This window comes from Macrotis lagotis, chromosome 3, assembly GCF_037893015.1.
Source record: "Macrotis lagotis isolate mMagLag1 chromosome 3, bilby.v1.9.chrom.fasta, whole genome shotgun sequence".
NCBI classification, from domain to species: domain Eukaryota; kingdom Metazoa; phylum Chordata; class Mammalia; order Peramelemorphia; family Peramelidae; genus Macrotis; species Macrotis lagotis.
The window spans coordinates 290,263,228-290,280,914 of record NC_133660.1 but is presented as its reverse complement, the minus strand read 5'-3'; positions in this window follow the sequence as shown (position 1 = coordinate 290,280,914).

Here is a 17,687-nt window from a genome sequence, read left to right as displayed (position 1 = left end):
GAAAAGCGATCTTATGGGCGTCATACAAAGTCATTCAGCATCATAGGCATAAATGCAGGTTCAGGGTTTGATTCACCCTTATCATTTGCCATTGGAACTCTTAAGTTCTCATTGAATTGCTCTGTGTTTATGTAAAATCACTCACTGTTACTCTTTATCAAATAGGAAAACAAAAGCAGGAATAATCGTAGTATTTAATAAATTGAAATTGAGTAGCAAGAATGAAAGTATTTTCTCAATTAAAAAAAGTAGTCAAAACAGAGCATCCTACCCATAAATATGTGCCATCTACCGGAGACACTGAGCATATCGCTATGGAAACCTAGCAGAAAGTTACATGTAAGACAGCTCAGCTCCATATTATCACCAAAGATGTTTTAATTCTCTTCAAGAAACAAATTGTACCATGCATCACCTACTGTGCAAAAGAACTACACTCCTAGATCCCTTCCTCATCCTCACACAGCTCTTCTGCTATGCAAAACTAGCTCTCTCTGACTTTTGGGCCATCGAAACATTACCAAGCTCTTTTCTCATAAGACTATTCTTATTAAGAGGATGAGAAACTGTTACTTTTTAAAAAGAAAAATATATCACTAAGGCTTATGGTAATGACGCAAATCTCATCCTTCCTATTTTTCTTCTTCTCTTGAGATCTGTAGAATTCTATAGAGAAACACAAAAAATCATGAAATGTTTCCCCTCATTTAAGAGATAGGATGGCACTAGATGACAATAGGCTTCCAACAGGAGAGGCTTGTGGATTATCTTTCCTTAAAGCTATGTCTCTTTTCCAATGAACATCTATAGAATATTTTTGCCTTTGATTAGCTCAGCTTACCCCACTTGAACCGTGTATTCTAACTTTCTGAGATAGCAAACAAATATTTGATAAAGGTCTACTCTTCCAGTTACTTTACTGAGTACTGGGGAAACAGAGGGAAAAGACAGTACCTGATCCTATGTAGCTAATAATCTAATGCGAGAAGACATAATATAACATGAAGGTGAAAACTGGAGGCAGGGGGAAAGGTATCCACCACAGGAACATGATTTTTCTTCTTGTCTCCTCTCTTCTATAGCTTCCAATGCATCAAATTAGAGTCACTTTGCATTTTGTAACTCCTTACTACTATATGATGTGAAACATATAAAAATTTACCTTTCTCAGTTTGATTGGAGTAACTCTTATATAATCTTTCAATATTTCCCAAACCAGTTTATCAGGCATTATTTTGATATTGAAACCAGCTATATGTAAAGGTACTAATGGAACACAGTGAATCAAAACACCATGATCTCAGGCAATGTGGCACTTCCAAACAATTAATTAAAAAAGAAAAGTTTTTTCTCAGGTCCTCATAATGATTTGGGAATATTATTATTCCTATACATATGGAAAAAATATACAGAAGCAAATACACTTGAAGACATAGATGTATTAATAGTTAAGTAGATAGCTAGATGGGAGGATTGGGTAGATAGATAATTAAAATATGTGTCTGAGGAGACTTGCTTCTTCTCAAACTTTCATGAAGTATAAACCATAGAAAACTAGCCTTGTTTTCACTTTTGGCACAGTTACTTGAATTCAGAGTAACTTGCGTTAATTCCTATTATGGAAGAAGGCAGACCTGACAGTTGCTCCTTGTTCAAATGTTTATGAAATATGAAATAGCTGAAGCATCTAATAGAAACATCAGGGACATCAAGTTGTTAGAGATAGGAGAGGCAAATCTTGGTGACTGACTGGGCAAGGGTGAGCATAATGGGGGCTGAAAAAGTGGTTTTAAGGCATTCAGGGATCACATCTTCTGTCCACAGTTTGTCATCTCTGGCTCTCTCTCCATTGTTGCAGAGATAAGAAGCACAGATACTATGGTGAGTGCTATTGCCTTTTTCTGAGGCTCAAGAAGAAGACATTTTTGATATCTTTACTGCCCTCTGGAAAGGAAAGGGATAAATAGGAAGGGAATTGATAGCCAGTCTTAGCAACCCCAGGCTGGGTGGTAGGAGGCTTGGCTGACCAATGCCATATTTCTGGGCTTGTGACCAGGCTCACAGAGGGTATGCAACACTTCTGGCTGCTCCCCCATTGTTCAGATTGCTACCTGGTAAAACCTACAGCCATACAAGCAGGAATAAAAATAATTCTTTTTACTTTTCAATTCCTTTGACCTCTTCAATTATCTTGTATTATGTAAAATACCTATAGGGGCAGCTTGGTGGCAAAGTGAATAAGAGGAAGACTCATCTTGAGTTCAAACACTTACTAGTTGTGTTTCACATAGAGTTCTATGTATTTCAAGAGAGGAAGAAAAAGAACAGAAAGGATGAGATTTACGTCTTCATTTCTATAAGTTACTATAAGCCTCTTTGTCTTAATACCTCATCAGTTACATGAACTGGAAAAGAATCTTTGACAAGTATCTTTGCCAATAAAACCCGAAGTAGGGTCACCAAAATCCGACCTGACTGAGATGACCGAATAATAAAAATTGCTGCATAGACTAAATTATAAAGATTTTGGAAACTAAGCAGTTTTTCAATTGGTTCTTGTATTTGAAGAGGCTTGTATACGATTACACTCACAGCTGTTGTTCAGTAGGTGTATTTTTCTCTTGCAATTGTTTGCACATTTGTATCTCAAACAGGACTAGACATGTGGTCATAGTTCCATATCCATGTTTAATGAGTTGAATGATTAATGGACTCTTACCTGCTTTCAGGTCCAAAGCAGCCTGGCAATGAACATTGTAAGTGCTGTAGTAGCAGGGTTGGGAATCATCATTTTCTCAATCAACTTGTCAAAGATAGAGTCACTCTATAATTTTCATTCATGGGAAGCTTTTCAGAGTTCCTATTACTTGGCTTTCATTTTATTGTGGGTGAGTATTTTCAAGCTGGGGCCAGTTCTGACCATGGATCTTTGTAATGAACAATTTTATAAACCAGGGCAGTTGGGAATCAAGAGGAAATTCCTTAATATTTCTGGTCATTCCTTCATTCTGAGTTATAAATGTGAATTCTGAGAACTCTCAAAAGTTAAGAACCAATTAGAACTTTTATTTGGTCAGGTTCATTCTCACTCAATCCAACTCAATCAGTAAGAAACTGGGAATGTAGTTTTCAGCACTTGTGAAATGGTCTGCTCTGCACAGGTAATACAAAAATAATTTTTTAAATGCCACGGTTCTTGCTGTCAAAGAACCTACTGTTTTGTTTGTTCTTTGGGGAAGGAAAAGTAAAGGAAAAAGAGATCTGTGATAGAAGAGGGCAAGGTAAATGTGAAGGAAAGCTTCAGGAATTGTTTGGAAGAGGGAACTCATTTTTAACTGAAGGAGGAAGTAGTGTAAAGAAAGTCTTTAAGGACTTAAGAATGCTAACTGAGAAGAATTTTGAAGAAACAGAAGAACCAGCTGATGAACAGCTTATTTTTGGCTTGTAGTCAGTATGGGGCAAGAGAAATTATGGGGGTGGGGAGAGAACAGGACAAGAATGGTGATTAGAGAATGTCAAAAGTGAGCCTGGATGGAGATTAGAGGAAAAATAGAGAAAAATAATAAAGATAGTAAGAGATAAAGATCAATGAATGATCAAAGCAAGAACTACAAGTGAGGAAGATGCTTAGCAAGAAAGCTCTCCTCTAACAGATGTCTTTTTTCTCTGCCCCTCTTCTCCTTTCCTCTTAATGAGTTATACATTTTTAAATATATACCCAGGATTGGGTTTCTGATTGGACCCTGTAGGTATCATTGTAGGATGTGATTGACTGAACACTTGGAACCATTAAATCTTCTAAGAAAACAGACCTAGAAACTGAGTCCTGTCCAGAACTCTGTCTCTTTCTAGAGGGTTTAGGTTTTCTTTTGTAAAAAATCCATGATATATCCAGATTCCTGAAAACCTCTCTTGCATATGGGATAGATCACCTGTGTGACCATAGGCAGGTACATTTGCATTTCCAAGTTTGGTGATATGTATGTATATATATGATCATCCTTGAACAAAAAATAACGGGATTATTGTGAGGGAAGTGTCTTGTGGGTCTTAAGTGTGTTTCAATGTGATATTGTTGTTGCCAAAAGTAGCAATAGCTTTCACATTGTGTTTTAAGGTTTGTGAAGAGCTTTTAATACATATCTTAGGTTTTCTTTCCAATCTTCTTCCTTCTTTCTTGAAACCTTTAATTTTTTACTTTTTTTTAGGTTTTTGCAAGGCAAATGGGGTTAAGTGACTTGCCCAAGGTCACACAGCTAGGTAATTATTAAGTGTCTGAGACTGGATTTGAACCCAGGTACTCCTGACTCCAGGGCCGGTACTTTATCCACTGCGCCACCTAGCCGCCCCCAATTTTTTACTTTTTTAACTTTTAATTTTTTTCTTTTTACACTTTTACTTTTTCGTTTTGCTTTTCTTTTTATATTTTCTTTTTTGCTTTTACTTTTACTGCCCTTTTTTTTTCTTCCTGAGTTGGTAGAAGCAGGGCTTCTTGTCCACCCCTCATTTTCTCTTTGATCTATCTTTCCAGGCGATCAATGTGATTCTGCTAATCCTAATTGTTTTCGAATTTGACATCTCCACTGCAGTTTCAGTCTTTGGCTTCAAAGCCATCTGCTCTGTTCAGAGTTCGGTGAGTAGCTCTTATCATGGGGTGACTCTATTACTTTGCTGGGCTTGTGCTATAGGATTTCTCCTGGCAAGATCAGCAAGTGGGCCCTTTCAAGATCTAGTGAGGACAACCTATCTTCAGAGAGGATAGTTTTATGATTTTGCTTCCATATTCCTAAGTATGTGGAAGCAAAATCATTCCCTGGGGGCACCAGTGCATATATCAAGAATTCTTAGGCACTAAGAGACAAAATGCCTGCAAATCTTTCTACCCTCTCTCCCTTACCACATTACAAAATCTAGAGTTCACCGTTCACCCCCAAACTAGGCAAGTATTGTATCCCAGTTAAGAAGATAAGAGTAGCAAATGTTTTGTTTTCCCTACCTTGACTTGGGAGAGAAAACAGAGATTTCACCCTTCTATTGTACATCTACCTTAAAAGGGTCTGAGGCGCATCCGGTGACAACCTGTTTAAGATGTACCTACTAGAGCATGTCCAGAGATGTTCTACATAGACTGAGGGTCACATTAGTTGGTTTGGTTATCTTGGGATTGTAGTCTTATTGTTATATTTTTTGTATTCAGTATAAATAAAGGAGGCAATAACAGGTCATTCTCTCTTTCTCTTTTGGAGAATTCAGAGTAGCCTATTCAAGTGACGTTCGAGACAGAGCACGAGGGCTTGAGGGGGGAAAATGCCATAAGTCAGATAATGATGTTTGTTCTTGGTTCTCCAAGAAGATCATGGCATCAGGAAGGTGATGCCAGAAGATAGGAGAACAGTATTGAAAGTGAATAAGATGAATTAGAGTACCTGGGAAGTAGGTCACCCAGTGCCATGACAATGCCATCCTTCTGGTTGCTTTTAGCCAGGGCCAACCTGTGGCAGAAATGTGATATACCTTGAAATTTTTTTGCCCTGGCAATATCTTCACCTCTCTGCACCTTTGGATGACTCATGGATTCTGTTTGCCTTACAGGGTACCTTTCTCATTTCTCCTTCATCCCATGTACCAGAGAACCCATGTTGATGCCTCTTGAAGAGAGATGAGATTTCAAAGTACAGTTTCTGACCTCAATGCACTGCCTCAAAGTCATTCTGAAAGTTTCAGATAAAACACATGCTTCTCCATTCCCAGGGAAAGCTGCTTCTGTTGACTGTTTCTCAGTGAAATGTAGAACAAATTGACTCTATTTTCCTGGAATTTTTTTGTGAATTCAGACTTGGTCATGGACTAATCATATGTGCTTTGTCATTTCCTACAACAACTCTGATTAACTAAGTATTTGCTCACAACAGTATCAGCAAAAATGGCAGTGGATCATATTTTTCTTTGGCTAGTCTGTCTAAGCCTATGGAAACTGGGAAATAGGGTCACTAGAAGATAGGATAAAGGATGAAGAAGAAATGGAAATGACAATGCAGAACTGGATCCACTCCCATCCTCCATGAATGAAGATTCTTGATCTTTGGAATTTTTTGCTGCTTTTGCCTGATGATATATGTGATTCTATCACCATTGGTCTGGTCTCCATCATCTTTGCTTTTTGACTTCTGTGATTGCTCCTCAAGCATCCTGGCCATTGAAGAAAATGGTTCCTCTCTACCTTCCTTTTCTGTCAGTGAGGCATTTAAGAGGAACTTACTTTGATCTCAATGATTTTTTTATTCTTTTCTGACCTCACAGTTGTTCCCCAAGGTGGAACTTGCTTCAGAACAGTCCCTCCTCTCTACCACTAAAATTGCCTTTTAAAGTTTCCTGGTTCAATATGCTATAAAAATAAAAACAAGCAAAAAAAACAAAAAAGACCTTTGGATTGGAAGTCAGAAGAGATGGGGATGCGAATCCTGTCTCTGATGAAACTTTGGTTTTACCTTTCATGAATCTCAGGTCCCTTTCCAGTAGATTAGGGAAAGCTGAGCCTATCACAGGATTGTTGTGAGCATACAATTGGACAAAGGTTTTGTAAACCTGGGAGAGCCAAGTAAGTATGCATTAGCAAGGCTGAGCTGTTTGTAGCTTGGTAAGTGAATTTAGGAAGACCTGAATCTTCATCTGACTTCAGACTCTTACCAGCTGGGTGACTTTGGTCAAGTCACTTAATCATTCTCAGCCTCAATTTTATCATCTGTAAAATGAAGACAGTACCTCACAGGGTCTTTTTGGGGATCAGATGAAATGGTTCTAAAGTGTTTTGTAAATCTTAATGAGCTACATGTTCCCTCTCATCATAATGTAGACTTAGGTGTTTGGTCCCTGGCTCTGACAAAATTTTGGAAACAGAGTAAATTAGTTCCAAAGATTTCCTTTGCTCCAACTCGGAGCTGGAGTTCCTATTCAAATATTATTTTAAGTAGATTTTATATCTATTTTAATAATCACCACAATGATGACACCTAGAAGCAATAATAACTACCATCTACTTTTTTGGTTTGGAAAATATTTTATAAGTGCTTTTTCATTTTTTCCTCACATAAACTCTGAGTTGTAGAGGGGAAACTAGTTAAATGACTTAACCAGAGTCATGCAGCTAGGAAGTAAGTATCTGAGGTGTGATTTGAACAGTTTTTTCCCTGGAAAGAGTATTGTCTTTGGAATCAAGCTGATATATCATAGGACCTAGAAAAGAGTAGGATCTCTTTTTTTAATAATTGTAGGAACATTGACAAATTACTTAACATCTCTAGATCTCATTTTTCATATCTATAAAACTGGATTTTGATTAAATAACTCATTTACACTCTAAGTTCCAGGGAAATAAATGTTTACTTTCTGTCACTACCTTGTAGGACTTATTTCATGTCCACATGAAGCTTAAAATCTAATGGAGGAAGGCAACACATAAAACGAAGTTGAAAAATTCAAAATAAGTGAATCTTACTCTTTTTACTATTGGAGTCATCTCTGTGCCTTAAATAGGACTATCCAGTCCATAATCTTGGGTTAATGGATTGGCTTTTTAATGAATTCTTACTTGCTTTTAGGTCCAAAGCAGCCTGGTAATGAACACAATCAGCTCAGTGGTGGCAGGTCTAGGGATGATCTTTTACTTGGTCAGCTTGGGAATGGTTGCTCAGTTCCACTCTTACTATTAGCCTTGACATTGTCCATGACAGCTACATTATGTCTATTTTTGGGAGTAACTGGCTGGAACCTATTATAACCATGGGCCTTGAGATTGGACAATCTACAGGCCAGAGAAGAGATATCAATAGTTCTCCAGAAGTTTGAACTGTTGGGAAGAAGCAGGTTGATTGGATTAGGAAATTAGAGGAAATTGCTCAATATTTCTGCTACTATTCTTGGTAAAAATGTGAATTTTGAGAACTCCATAGGGTCAAAAGCAATTGATACTTCCATTCAATTCACTTCATGCTATTGAATTCAACTCAACAAGTAAATATTTAGTTATGCATTTATCACTATGTGAAAGGGTGACATGCTCTGTATTGGGAATACAAAGAGAAAAATAAATGCTGCAGTTTATCAAAAAATTTACTATCTCATTTATTCTTTGAGGGAGAACAAGTATGGAACAAAAGAGATCTGTGATTCAAGAGGGCAAGGTATTTGTGAAGGATGGCTTCAGGAAATGTTTGAGAAGAGAGAAGATAGTTTTAACTGATGGAGGTAGGGTGGCCAGTCAAGAAAGTCATAAGAATAAAGAATGAATGAACAACTGGAATGGACTTTCAAGGAACAGGACTTTAGCAGATAAACCCAGCATGCACTCGAGTTTATTTCTGGTCTCTGTTTTTAAGGGGAGAGATCAGAGCAAGGCTGGGTGACAGAATGTCTAAGGCTAACCTGGATAGAAAGCAGAAAAGAGGAAGATTTTGTTCTTAGCTGTTTAGAACTTGCCATTTTCCTGATGGTCTTGGACATCATCTATAAGGCAATCTTCTGTAGACAGGATAGAGGAAATAACTGATATCAAATGGTAGCATTTTCACTCTGATGTGAATATATCACAGTTTTGGGAGAATCAACAAATGGATTCTTTTAAGGACTATAGAGAAGGCAAGCTTTCTTGGGGGGTGAAGAACCAAGGAACTGCATCTCTGGGCTCCATACTTCTAAGTAAGGGAGCAATAGCCTTGGATTCAGAAGGATGGGAGTTCGAATTTGGTCTCAGACACTTGTCACTTATTAGCTGTGAGACCTTGGGCAAGTCACTTCACCCTAACTGCCTCACCTCCAGGGTCATCTCCAGTCATCCTGATTCATATCTGGCCACTGGACCCAGATGGTTGCAGAGGAGAAAGTGAGGTGGATGACTTAGCACAACACCCCCTCACTCAAATCCAGTTCATGTGCCTGTCATGGCAACAACTCCCTGATGTCACGGTCTTCTTCTAAAATGAAGGACAAGCATTATTATTATTATTAAAAGGTCTAAGTATAATTTTCAACTCCTGGGTCACCAATGAGATTCCAAGGCCTCAGGGCATAGCTTTCTATCCAAATATTTCCTTCTTTTTCCTCCCCTGCAACCCTTCCTGGATTTTACTATTCATCCCACAACTAGATTGTCACTGTATCCTCGATAAAGAATAGAAAAGCCAGGGATTCAACCTGTTTTCGCCACCTTGGCCCCCAAAGCTAGGGATTGCCAAAGGTACATTTGTGTCTCATTTATTGCGGATGGTTTGCTTATCTGGAGCTTTCTGGGGGGGGGGTCACATCTTTTGTTCAGACTGACCAAATGAGACAGTTGCAGTGCCAGTCTTCTCTCTAAATCTCTTTTGGGTAAGTTCAGAAAGCAACAGCTAAAAGTGACCTTGGAGTAAAAATAAGAGAAGAAAAGAGAATGGAAGAGAAGAGAGGAAGTGAACAGAGAGTCTGAGAGTACAAAGAAACACTGAGAGGACATGAGAAGTTAGCCAGTCAGTACACTCATAATATCACTCTTCCTGTCTCATTTCACCAAGGCCTTAGCATACAGGTGATGTCTCTTCACCTCTCTTCCTGACTTATGTGTGGGGTTTCTATTGCCATTTTAGGGCACCTTCATGTCTGTTCTTCCCTATATTCCAGAAAACCCAACCATTAAAGCCTGGAAAGGAGAAATGTACTTCCCAAGCCAGCTGCTGATACAACTGCTTTGTAAAGAAACCATCCTGATAGTTTCACATAGATCATATACTTCCCTATTCCTAGAAAAGGCTTGTTCCCTATCTGGCCATTGCTCACTAAAATTCAGAACATATTGACTATATTTTCCTGTAATTCTTTGATAATAGTCACCTTCAACCTTGGCCATGCACTCCTCCTTTTCCCTTTCTTAGTCTCCAAATAAGTCCCCAAATAATTTCAGATTTAAAAATGTGGATGAATCATGTTTTTCTTTGATAACTCATAAGCCCAGTCTGTTTCAGACTTCTTATAGCTAATGGGAAGCAGAATTCAAAGAAGATAAGGGAAAAGGAAGAGATTGAGAAGGTGGGACAATGCTTGATCTCCTTCCTTCCCCAGTGAATGAGTATTCTCAGGCTTTGGAATTTTCTGCTACTTTTACCTGAGGATAGACTCCCATTCCACCTCCAGTTGTCTGAGTTCTATTATCTTTGTGGTTTTTTTTTTTTTTTTAGGTTTTTGCAAGGCAAATGGGATTAAGTGGCTTGCCCAAGGCCACACTCCTGACCCCAGGGCTGGTGCTTTATCCACTGTGCCACCTAGCCACCCCTTCTATTATCTTTGTTTATATTATTCTGATTGCTTTTCTGTAACTCTTGCCCTTGAAATAAATCTGTCCTTTCTACTTTGTTTTCCCTGTGAGTGACACATTTGTAGAGAAATTGCCTTGTTCTCAAAATTTCTTCTTTCTTTTTCTTATTTCACAGTTGATTCATAAGCTCCTTCACAGCTTCCCCTTCCCCTAAAGTTTCCTTTAAGGAATTCCTGGTTCAGTGTAGGAGAAAGAACTCTAGATTGGGAACCAGAAGAGCTCAGGACAGAAGTGTGTATTCATGATTTTTGCTAGGTGACCTGACTGATTCAAATGTGTAGAATTTCAGCCATAAGATAGAAGAGTGTGAGTCACTAGTCAGAGCCCCCAGAGGGGACTGCAATGTATTAGGATTGTGAGTATCAGAAAGAATCCTCAAAAAATATAGAAGATATATTGATGAGTAAGCCCTAGGGATTAGGAGTTGGACTCAACATCAACCTGGCTATATTGAGAGTATACATTTAATAATCTTGGGAGAAGGAATGAATATTTCTGGTAAGGTCTTCCAAAAAGAAGCAATCTCTAAAGAAATAAATTTTTTAGATGAGAAAGTGGAATCTCTTACTCATATTTGTAAATTTGATATCACAGAGGATGAGAGACACCCACTGATTCAAATAAAGAAGAAAGTAATACTTGACCTCCCTCAGACCATTGCCTTTTAAAACTCAATTTTTGTCAGTGATATCATGTCATTGCGAGAAGAGTACTTGTGAATAAATCTGCCATCCAGATATATGCATGTAAAGATATTAATGATAAATTTGTTTTGAGCAAAGGATAGTTATCTTTTCTTCTTCCATCGAAAGAAATTAAGAAGGAGAGGAAGTATGGTTTTCTGACATTGTAAGTCTGAGGAAGTAAATCTTTACTGGTGAAATGAGTATAAAACAAAACTTTAGTTTTAGTTCATCTTTTTTACGTAGAGGCAGCTAAGCAGTGTAGTGGACAGAGTGGTGTACCTGGAGTCTGGAAGACTTGTGTTCAAATTGAGCTTTTAGACACTCACTAGCTATGTGAACCCCAGGCAATTCATGCTGCCTCCCAATCCTCTTTTTTCTCCTGTAAAATGGAGAATATAATATAACTGTTCTACAAGGTTGTTATGAATGTTGATTAATAAGTTCTCAAACCTATTCAACCTCTATTTCTTCAGCTGTAAAATGGGGATTATAATATAATTGTTCTCAAAGTTTATTGGGAGGGTTGTCAAAATTGAATATTTTCAAACCTATATTCCTGACTTTTTTTTTACTATTGTAAGGACTGAAATGTTATCTCTCCATATATTAATTATAATCTCAGGAAGACAAATGATTAGAAAGCTTGAAAACTTGTCCTGCTTTCCTTAGACTTTAATCTAGGAAAGAAGATAATTACATGACCTCCTTTAGATATCATTGTATAAGAATGAGCAACTGTGCAATCTAATAGACTGGCCTCCAAGGAGGTTTTATGTCCCCCCCCCCTTTTTTGAGGCAATGGGGTTAAGTGATCTGTCCAAGGTCATACATTTAGTAAGTATCAAGTGCCTGAGGCCAGATTTGAACTCAAATCCTCCTGACTCCAGGGTGAGTGCTCTATCCATTGTGCCACTGAGTTGCCCCAATGTTTTCCTTATCTTTATGTCCTTCCTTCCTTCTTTCCCTCCTTCCTGGTTCACGTTTCTACATATTTGTGTGCATCATTGACATTTTTTTTTAAAAAAACAGTCAAAGGCACAAATTTGAATTCTAGAGAAGCCACCAATAGACTCTGGTTGTCTTTGCCTTGCCCAAGGAAGAAGTCATGATTTTTTTTGTGGGGATGAGATAGGTTGGGGAGACAAAGCAGGAGGGGATTTGGTTAGTTCATGAAATTTGTTGTCCTCACTGTCCTTACCCTTACTGTGGTTCAGATGTCCTGCATTACAGGTGTTTACATAATGTTGAAGAGCAAAGGGAGAAGAAAGAAAACCCAAGTTCCTTGCCCAGGTCAACCCACATTGGGAGAAGTAAAGGTCAAGCCTTGGATCTATGATACTAAGTACAGAGCTCTTACACTCCCTGGAAGTCTCATACTATTTTTCAGTTTTCTACCTTTTTTCAATTCAGGTTTTATGGAGTCAGGAAAATGTCAGAACACTAGAAGACACTCTTTAATCCTGATTCTGGGCAAGTCAACATAGAATAGAAGCAAAGATAACAAAACAAAGATGCCATCAGATTACAGTTTGAGTAACAAGCTTTGTCAACTCTTGTGGACAATGGCATCCTTGACTTCTCAGAGGTCAGAAGCAATGATTGGTGCCTATGCCCTCTCAGGAATCCTTCTTTCTTGTATTCTTTTGGAATAGCAGCCCACCTTTCTGTCTTTTATTGATTTTCATGTTTTTAGGTATAAACCCAACTTTATGTGTTGATAAGGTTTGATTCCCAGTCACTTACTTGATGGGCACATTATTTTTTCCCTAAGGAGGACCTCTTCATTGACAAACATTTCTGCCTTTCATTTTGTAGTCCTTCATCCTTCAAGCTAGGCAGCATACCATGTCATAGATTCTAATCTAAAGGTTCTGCGCTTCTTTCTCTATTTATCCTATCTTGGGGAACAGGGGGAAGGCTTTTGTTGCAAGACTCTATTATTATAATGTTGACTGGGCCAATTCCCATATAATAAATGGGGTTTGAAGGGAGTCTTCAGGGGAAAAAGAATGGAGCAATCATTTATTAAGCACCTACTATGTGCTAATATTATTATTATTTTACTTGAGCATCACAATAGTCTTAGAAAGTAGGTGATAATATTATCTCCATTTTTATGGGTGAGGAAACTGAGGCAGACAGGATTTATTTGCTCAGAGTCCATAGCTAGCACCTGAGACTGAATCTGAACTCAGGTCTTCCTGATTCCAGGTCTAGTGTTCTCTCCTCTGTGCCATTTAGTTGCTTTTTATTGAAGAAAATCTGACATTACTGAAACTCATAAAGCAATAAGGGGAGATGTGTTCCAAGTAGGGATGTGGGAGGTGGATAATATGTTGTGATATTCAAGGGAAAAAAATCAATAAAGCATTTTAAAAGCTTCAAACAAGGAAAAGAAGGGACATAATGAAGGAGATATAAATAGATCAAGCTGTTACCAAACTGTTAAGGTTATTTACACATTTATTTTCTCTCCCTCCAATTTTCTCTTCTCTTCCAAACTTCTCTATTACTGTTGAGAGTATCATCATCCTTCTAAGCTCCCATGCTGGCTACTTTTATTATGTAATTTACCCTCTATATCCATTCCGTCCTCAAACCTTGTTATTTCTAACTTCACATCTCTCCTCTCTGTACCCCTCTCTCCAGTCACACAAATATCACCCTCAGCTAGGCCCTCATCATCTTTCTCCAAGATTATCACAATAGCAACTGCCACTTCTTTGATTCTTCACTTACCCCTTTCCCATCATTTGATCAACATGATGGAGTACAAGATATTTAAATCATTATGACCTCTCAAACCTCTCCAGGATAGGAGTTTTGTATAAGACATAAAATCAATTTCAACTTCCTCTATAATCTAGGGTGGCAAAAATCAAAATAAGGCAAAATCATAATGAACTAGCAATAGAGAAGGCTAAGCCTTAATTCCTTTTATGCAATCAACACCCAGTTTCCCTTCTTTCCTCCTCCCAAAGGATAAAAATATTGCAAAAGCAAAAGGCAAATGAATGCTCAAGGTGGGCAATGCCCTATGCTACATCAGAGAAATGAGGAACAGAGGGACCAAGGGTAGGGTGCATGTGGCAATCGTGGTACTCTTCTAAACCAGAGGGAAATAGGCTGGCATGCAACAAGGTCCCTTAGTGTTCTCCCAGAAAGTATGTGGGACAGGGAGCGAAATAAATGTCCAGCCTGGAAGGAGAGTTTTGACAGGTGTGAGGTCCAGGCCCTAAGAAAACTAGCAACAAAAGAAAGTAAATGATAATGGAAAATAAGAAGGAAAAAAGAATCCCAATTTGCCTGAATCATACATATATAATCTGTCATCAATGTTGTTTCTAATCTCCCAATATCTAGCATACATACATACATACATATATCTCTGTATATGTATATACATACATACATACATGCATACATCTCTCCACATCTCTCCATTCACACAGTCACAACCCTAGGAAAGGCAATTTTCATTTTTCTCATAGACTACTGAAATAGCAGCTTTCTGGCTGTTCTTGCTCCAAGCTGCTCTTGACTCCACTCTGCCATAAACTCCATTGACAAAATGAAATTAGTAAAACTCAATCTGTCCCCAACTCATAAACTTTATTGAACTATCTATTACCTTCAAGATCAAATGCAAAACTTTCAGTTAATTAAAGAGCTTCACAGTTTGGCCTCGTCCAACCTTGTCAGTCCCTTACATTTTGCTTCACTCTAAGAAGTCTATGATCCTGCCACATCATTCTACTTGCTATTCCCTTTATACTGTACGTCATCTCTTTTCTCCTCTACCACTGGGATTCCTTGTCTTTCTTCAAGACTTAGCTCAAATCCCACCTTCTGCAAAAGGATTTTTTCTGATCCTTTCTCTCTTTTTCCAGGCACCTTCCTTCCACCACCAGACAAATAAGTGTCACTGCACCCTCTCAGATTATCTTCAATTTAACTTCAAATCATGACACATAGTGTCTCTCCCATTCAGAATAACTTTTGACTCATGTGTGGGAAAGCTCCTGGTGAAGTCCTCTCAGGGTTCAGAAATGTTTTTGTCAAGAAAACCTTGCATTCCAAAGGAGATTCAGAGCCACCTGCTTTATGATAAGACTATTTTTGCAAACTGGGAGGACATTCTGACTATAGATATTACTTCATTTTAGTTGACATAATTGCAAAAGTCCTAAATCACCTCACATCTTGTGGGAAAAATATGAAAACATTTCATCTTTTTTTGAGTGTGTCTATTGCTGGGGTAAATTTTCATGAATAGATTTACCTCAAAAGCCCAGCCAATGGGCTAAAGGGAAGGAGGGTTAGGGAGAAGGGAGGAAACTGCAGTTTGAAGTTATATAAATCAAATTTGTTGTGCTTTCAATCTGGCTCTCTAACTTGAGTGTGCCCTCTCTCTAAAGTAAATAAAAACTTTCTTTTGCTCAGATCCAATCTCTGAAAATTTTCTTTAGGGTATTTTTTTAATCACACACTGTTTTGGTGCAATGACCTGGAAGAATCCCCTCTTTAAGACTCTCTTGGACACTGATATACAAGCAGGTACCAGCTGAATGTTTCAGTAGCTTCTGATTTAGTGCCTGGGTAGACCTCTGGAGGAGTGGGAAGGAATCCAGAGGAGAGACTCAGTTTGAGGAAAGGCCTCTGGAGGCAGAAACAACAAGGGAGACCAGCCCAGCTGGAGGAGTTGACTCTAGGAAATGCTATCATCAGGTCATGTAAGTTTGTGCACACAAACCCGGGCAAGCTAGACCTGTGAGTGTAGGACTTGAACAAGATTCAATGGGCTCCTAGGTGACCTGACAGCTCTGCCTTTCTTCCAAGCAGCTTGAGTGTGTGAAGATAGAGGCAGGGGAACCCTCTAAAGTCCGTGGAGGGGGTCCAGAGACAACCTCCAAACAGTTTGTCCGCAGGGGATCCAGAGGACATCTTGGGAGAGATGAGAGGGTCATATTCACAGTTAAGAGACAAGGCACTATCGTTGTGCCTTGAAGTGCTGACTGAGAGCTCTAGCATCTATCCACACTGAGTAATTGGGATGAAGTTCTGAAGTATCAAAGAAAAGTGCAGAAAATGATTAAAAACTGTTGACTTGCTTCTTTGCTGTGATTCTGTGCTGCCAGAATGCTTCCCCCCCTCCCTCCCCCCTGCCTCTTGTTTGCTTGCAGTCCTGGCTTTTATCTCTTGACCTTGAAGATAGTAAAAAAGAGGGATTAAGGAAAAAGATTAATTAATAAAAAGGCAGGGGGAATTGTTTCATGAAGACTTAGTAAAACAAGTGTTAGAAAGGGAAAGTGAGAGGTGGTATTACCAGGTATACTAAATAAAGAAATCATAAAAAGAAATGTTATTTTACATTGAGAAAGCTTTGAGGAAATAAATTCCAGGAGAAAAGCGAGTCTAGTCTTTGCCCATTTTAAAGCATATAATTTGATTATATAGAAATTCCAGAAAAAGGGAAACTGAAGCATGAGATCATTTAACAGAAGGAATCCAAGTTTACTCAATAGTACCATTATAGCCTCATGAGTTTATTAATACAGATTCTGATAATATTAGTTATTACAGAAAATAACAGGACAATTTAAGAACAGAAGAACCCCCAGAAAAGATTTAGGATTTTCCCCTCAAAAAGAAGTTATTTGGTTTACTCTAGCTGAAGAGGGAGCAGGGGATATTCTAATTAAGTTGTGGGATTTTTGAGTGATTAACTTCTTAGTTAAAATTAAGAAGTGTTCATCTGAAGATACAATTCTGTGCATTAATAGTTTCAAGTTTTACTTTAGGAAGGAAATGTAAGTCAGTTGAATATATCAGGAGAAGAATCACCCATAATATAATTAGAAGTATTTTGAGAAGAGAAATTCATTTTAGTTAAGAATGCTTAAATTATTATTTTAACAAGAGGTTGAGACTGTATGCCACTTGCTGAACATTGTTTGTATTAAGATGATCATCTGATGTGTATGTTAGAAGTTCAAATTCATCTGGTAATTTTCAGCAAATTCACTTTTGCAGTGAACAATTATGGAAGTTTTATGTTTGTTAGAGTGAAGTAGATATATTAATATGACAGTGAGTAAGTAAAAATGTAAACCATAATAGCTCTAGAATTTTATCGTCTAATGATGAAACATGAGTCTAAGTATAAGATATTGTGTTAAGAAATTCCTTTATCAGAAGAGAAGATCTCAATAAGTCACCTGAACTAGAGAACTTTGGAATGGACTCTGAAGACACAGAAAGCAATTGAATGTTTCCAGGAGAAAAGGAGAGAGATTGGATCAGTTCATCTTTGTCCATCTTGCATCTATGTGTGTGGGTATGAGTTGTTTGGTCAGGGTGTGCTGAGAAGATAAGTCCCAAATGGACAAGAATTAGGGTTAAGAAATGTTTTTGTCAAAAAAAACCAATCTTGTATTCCAAAGGAGGCTCAGAGCCACCTGTTTTATGAGAAGACTATTTTTATTGACAGGAAGAACATTCTGACCATAGACATTTTTTAGCTGAGATAATTATGAAAGTCCTAAAAATATAATGAAAACATTTCATCTTTTCTTTGATTAAATGAGTAGGGTAAATTTCAGTGAATAGATTTACCCCCAAAAGCCCAGCCAATAAGTTAAAGAAGAGGAGGGTTAGGG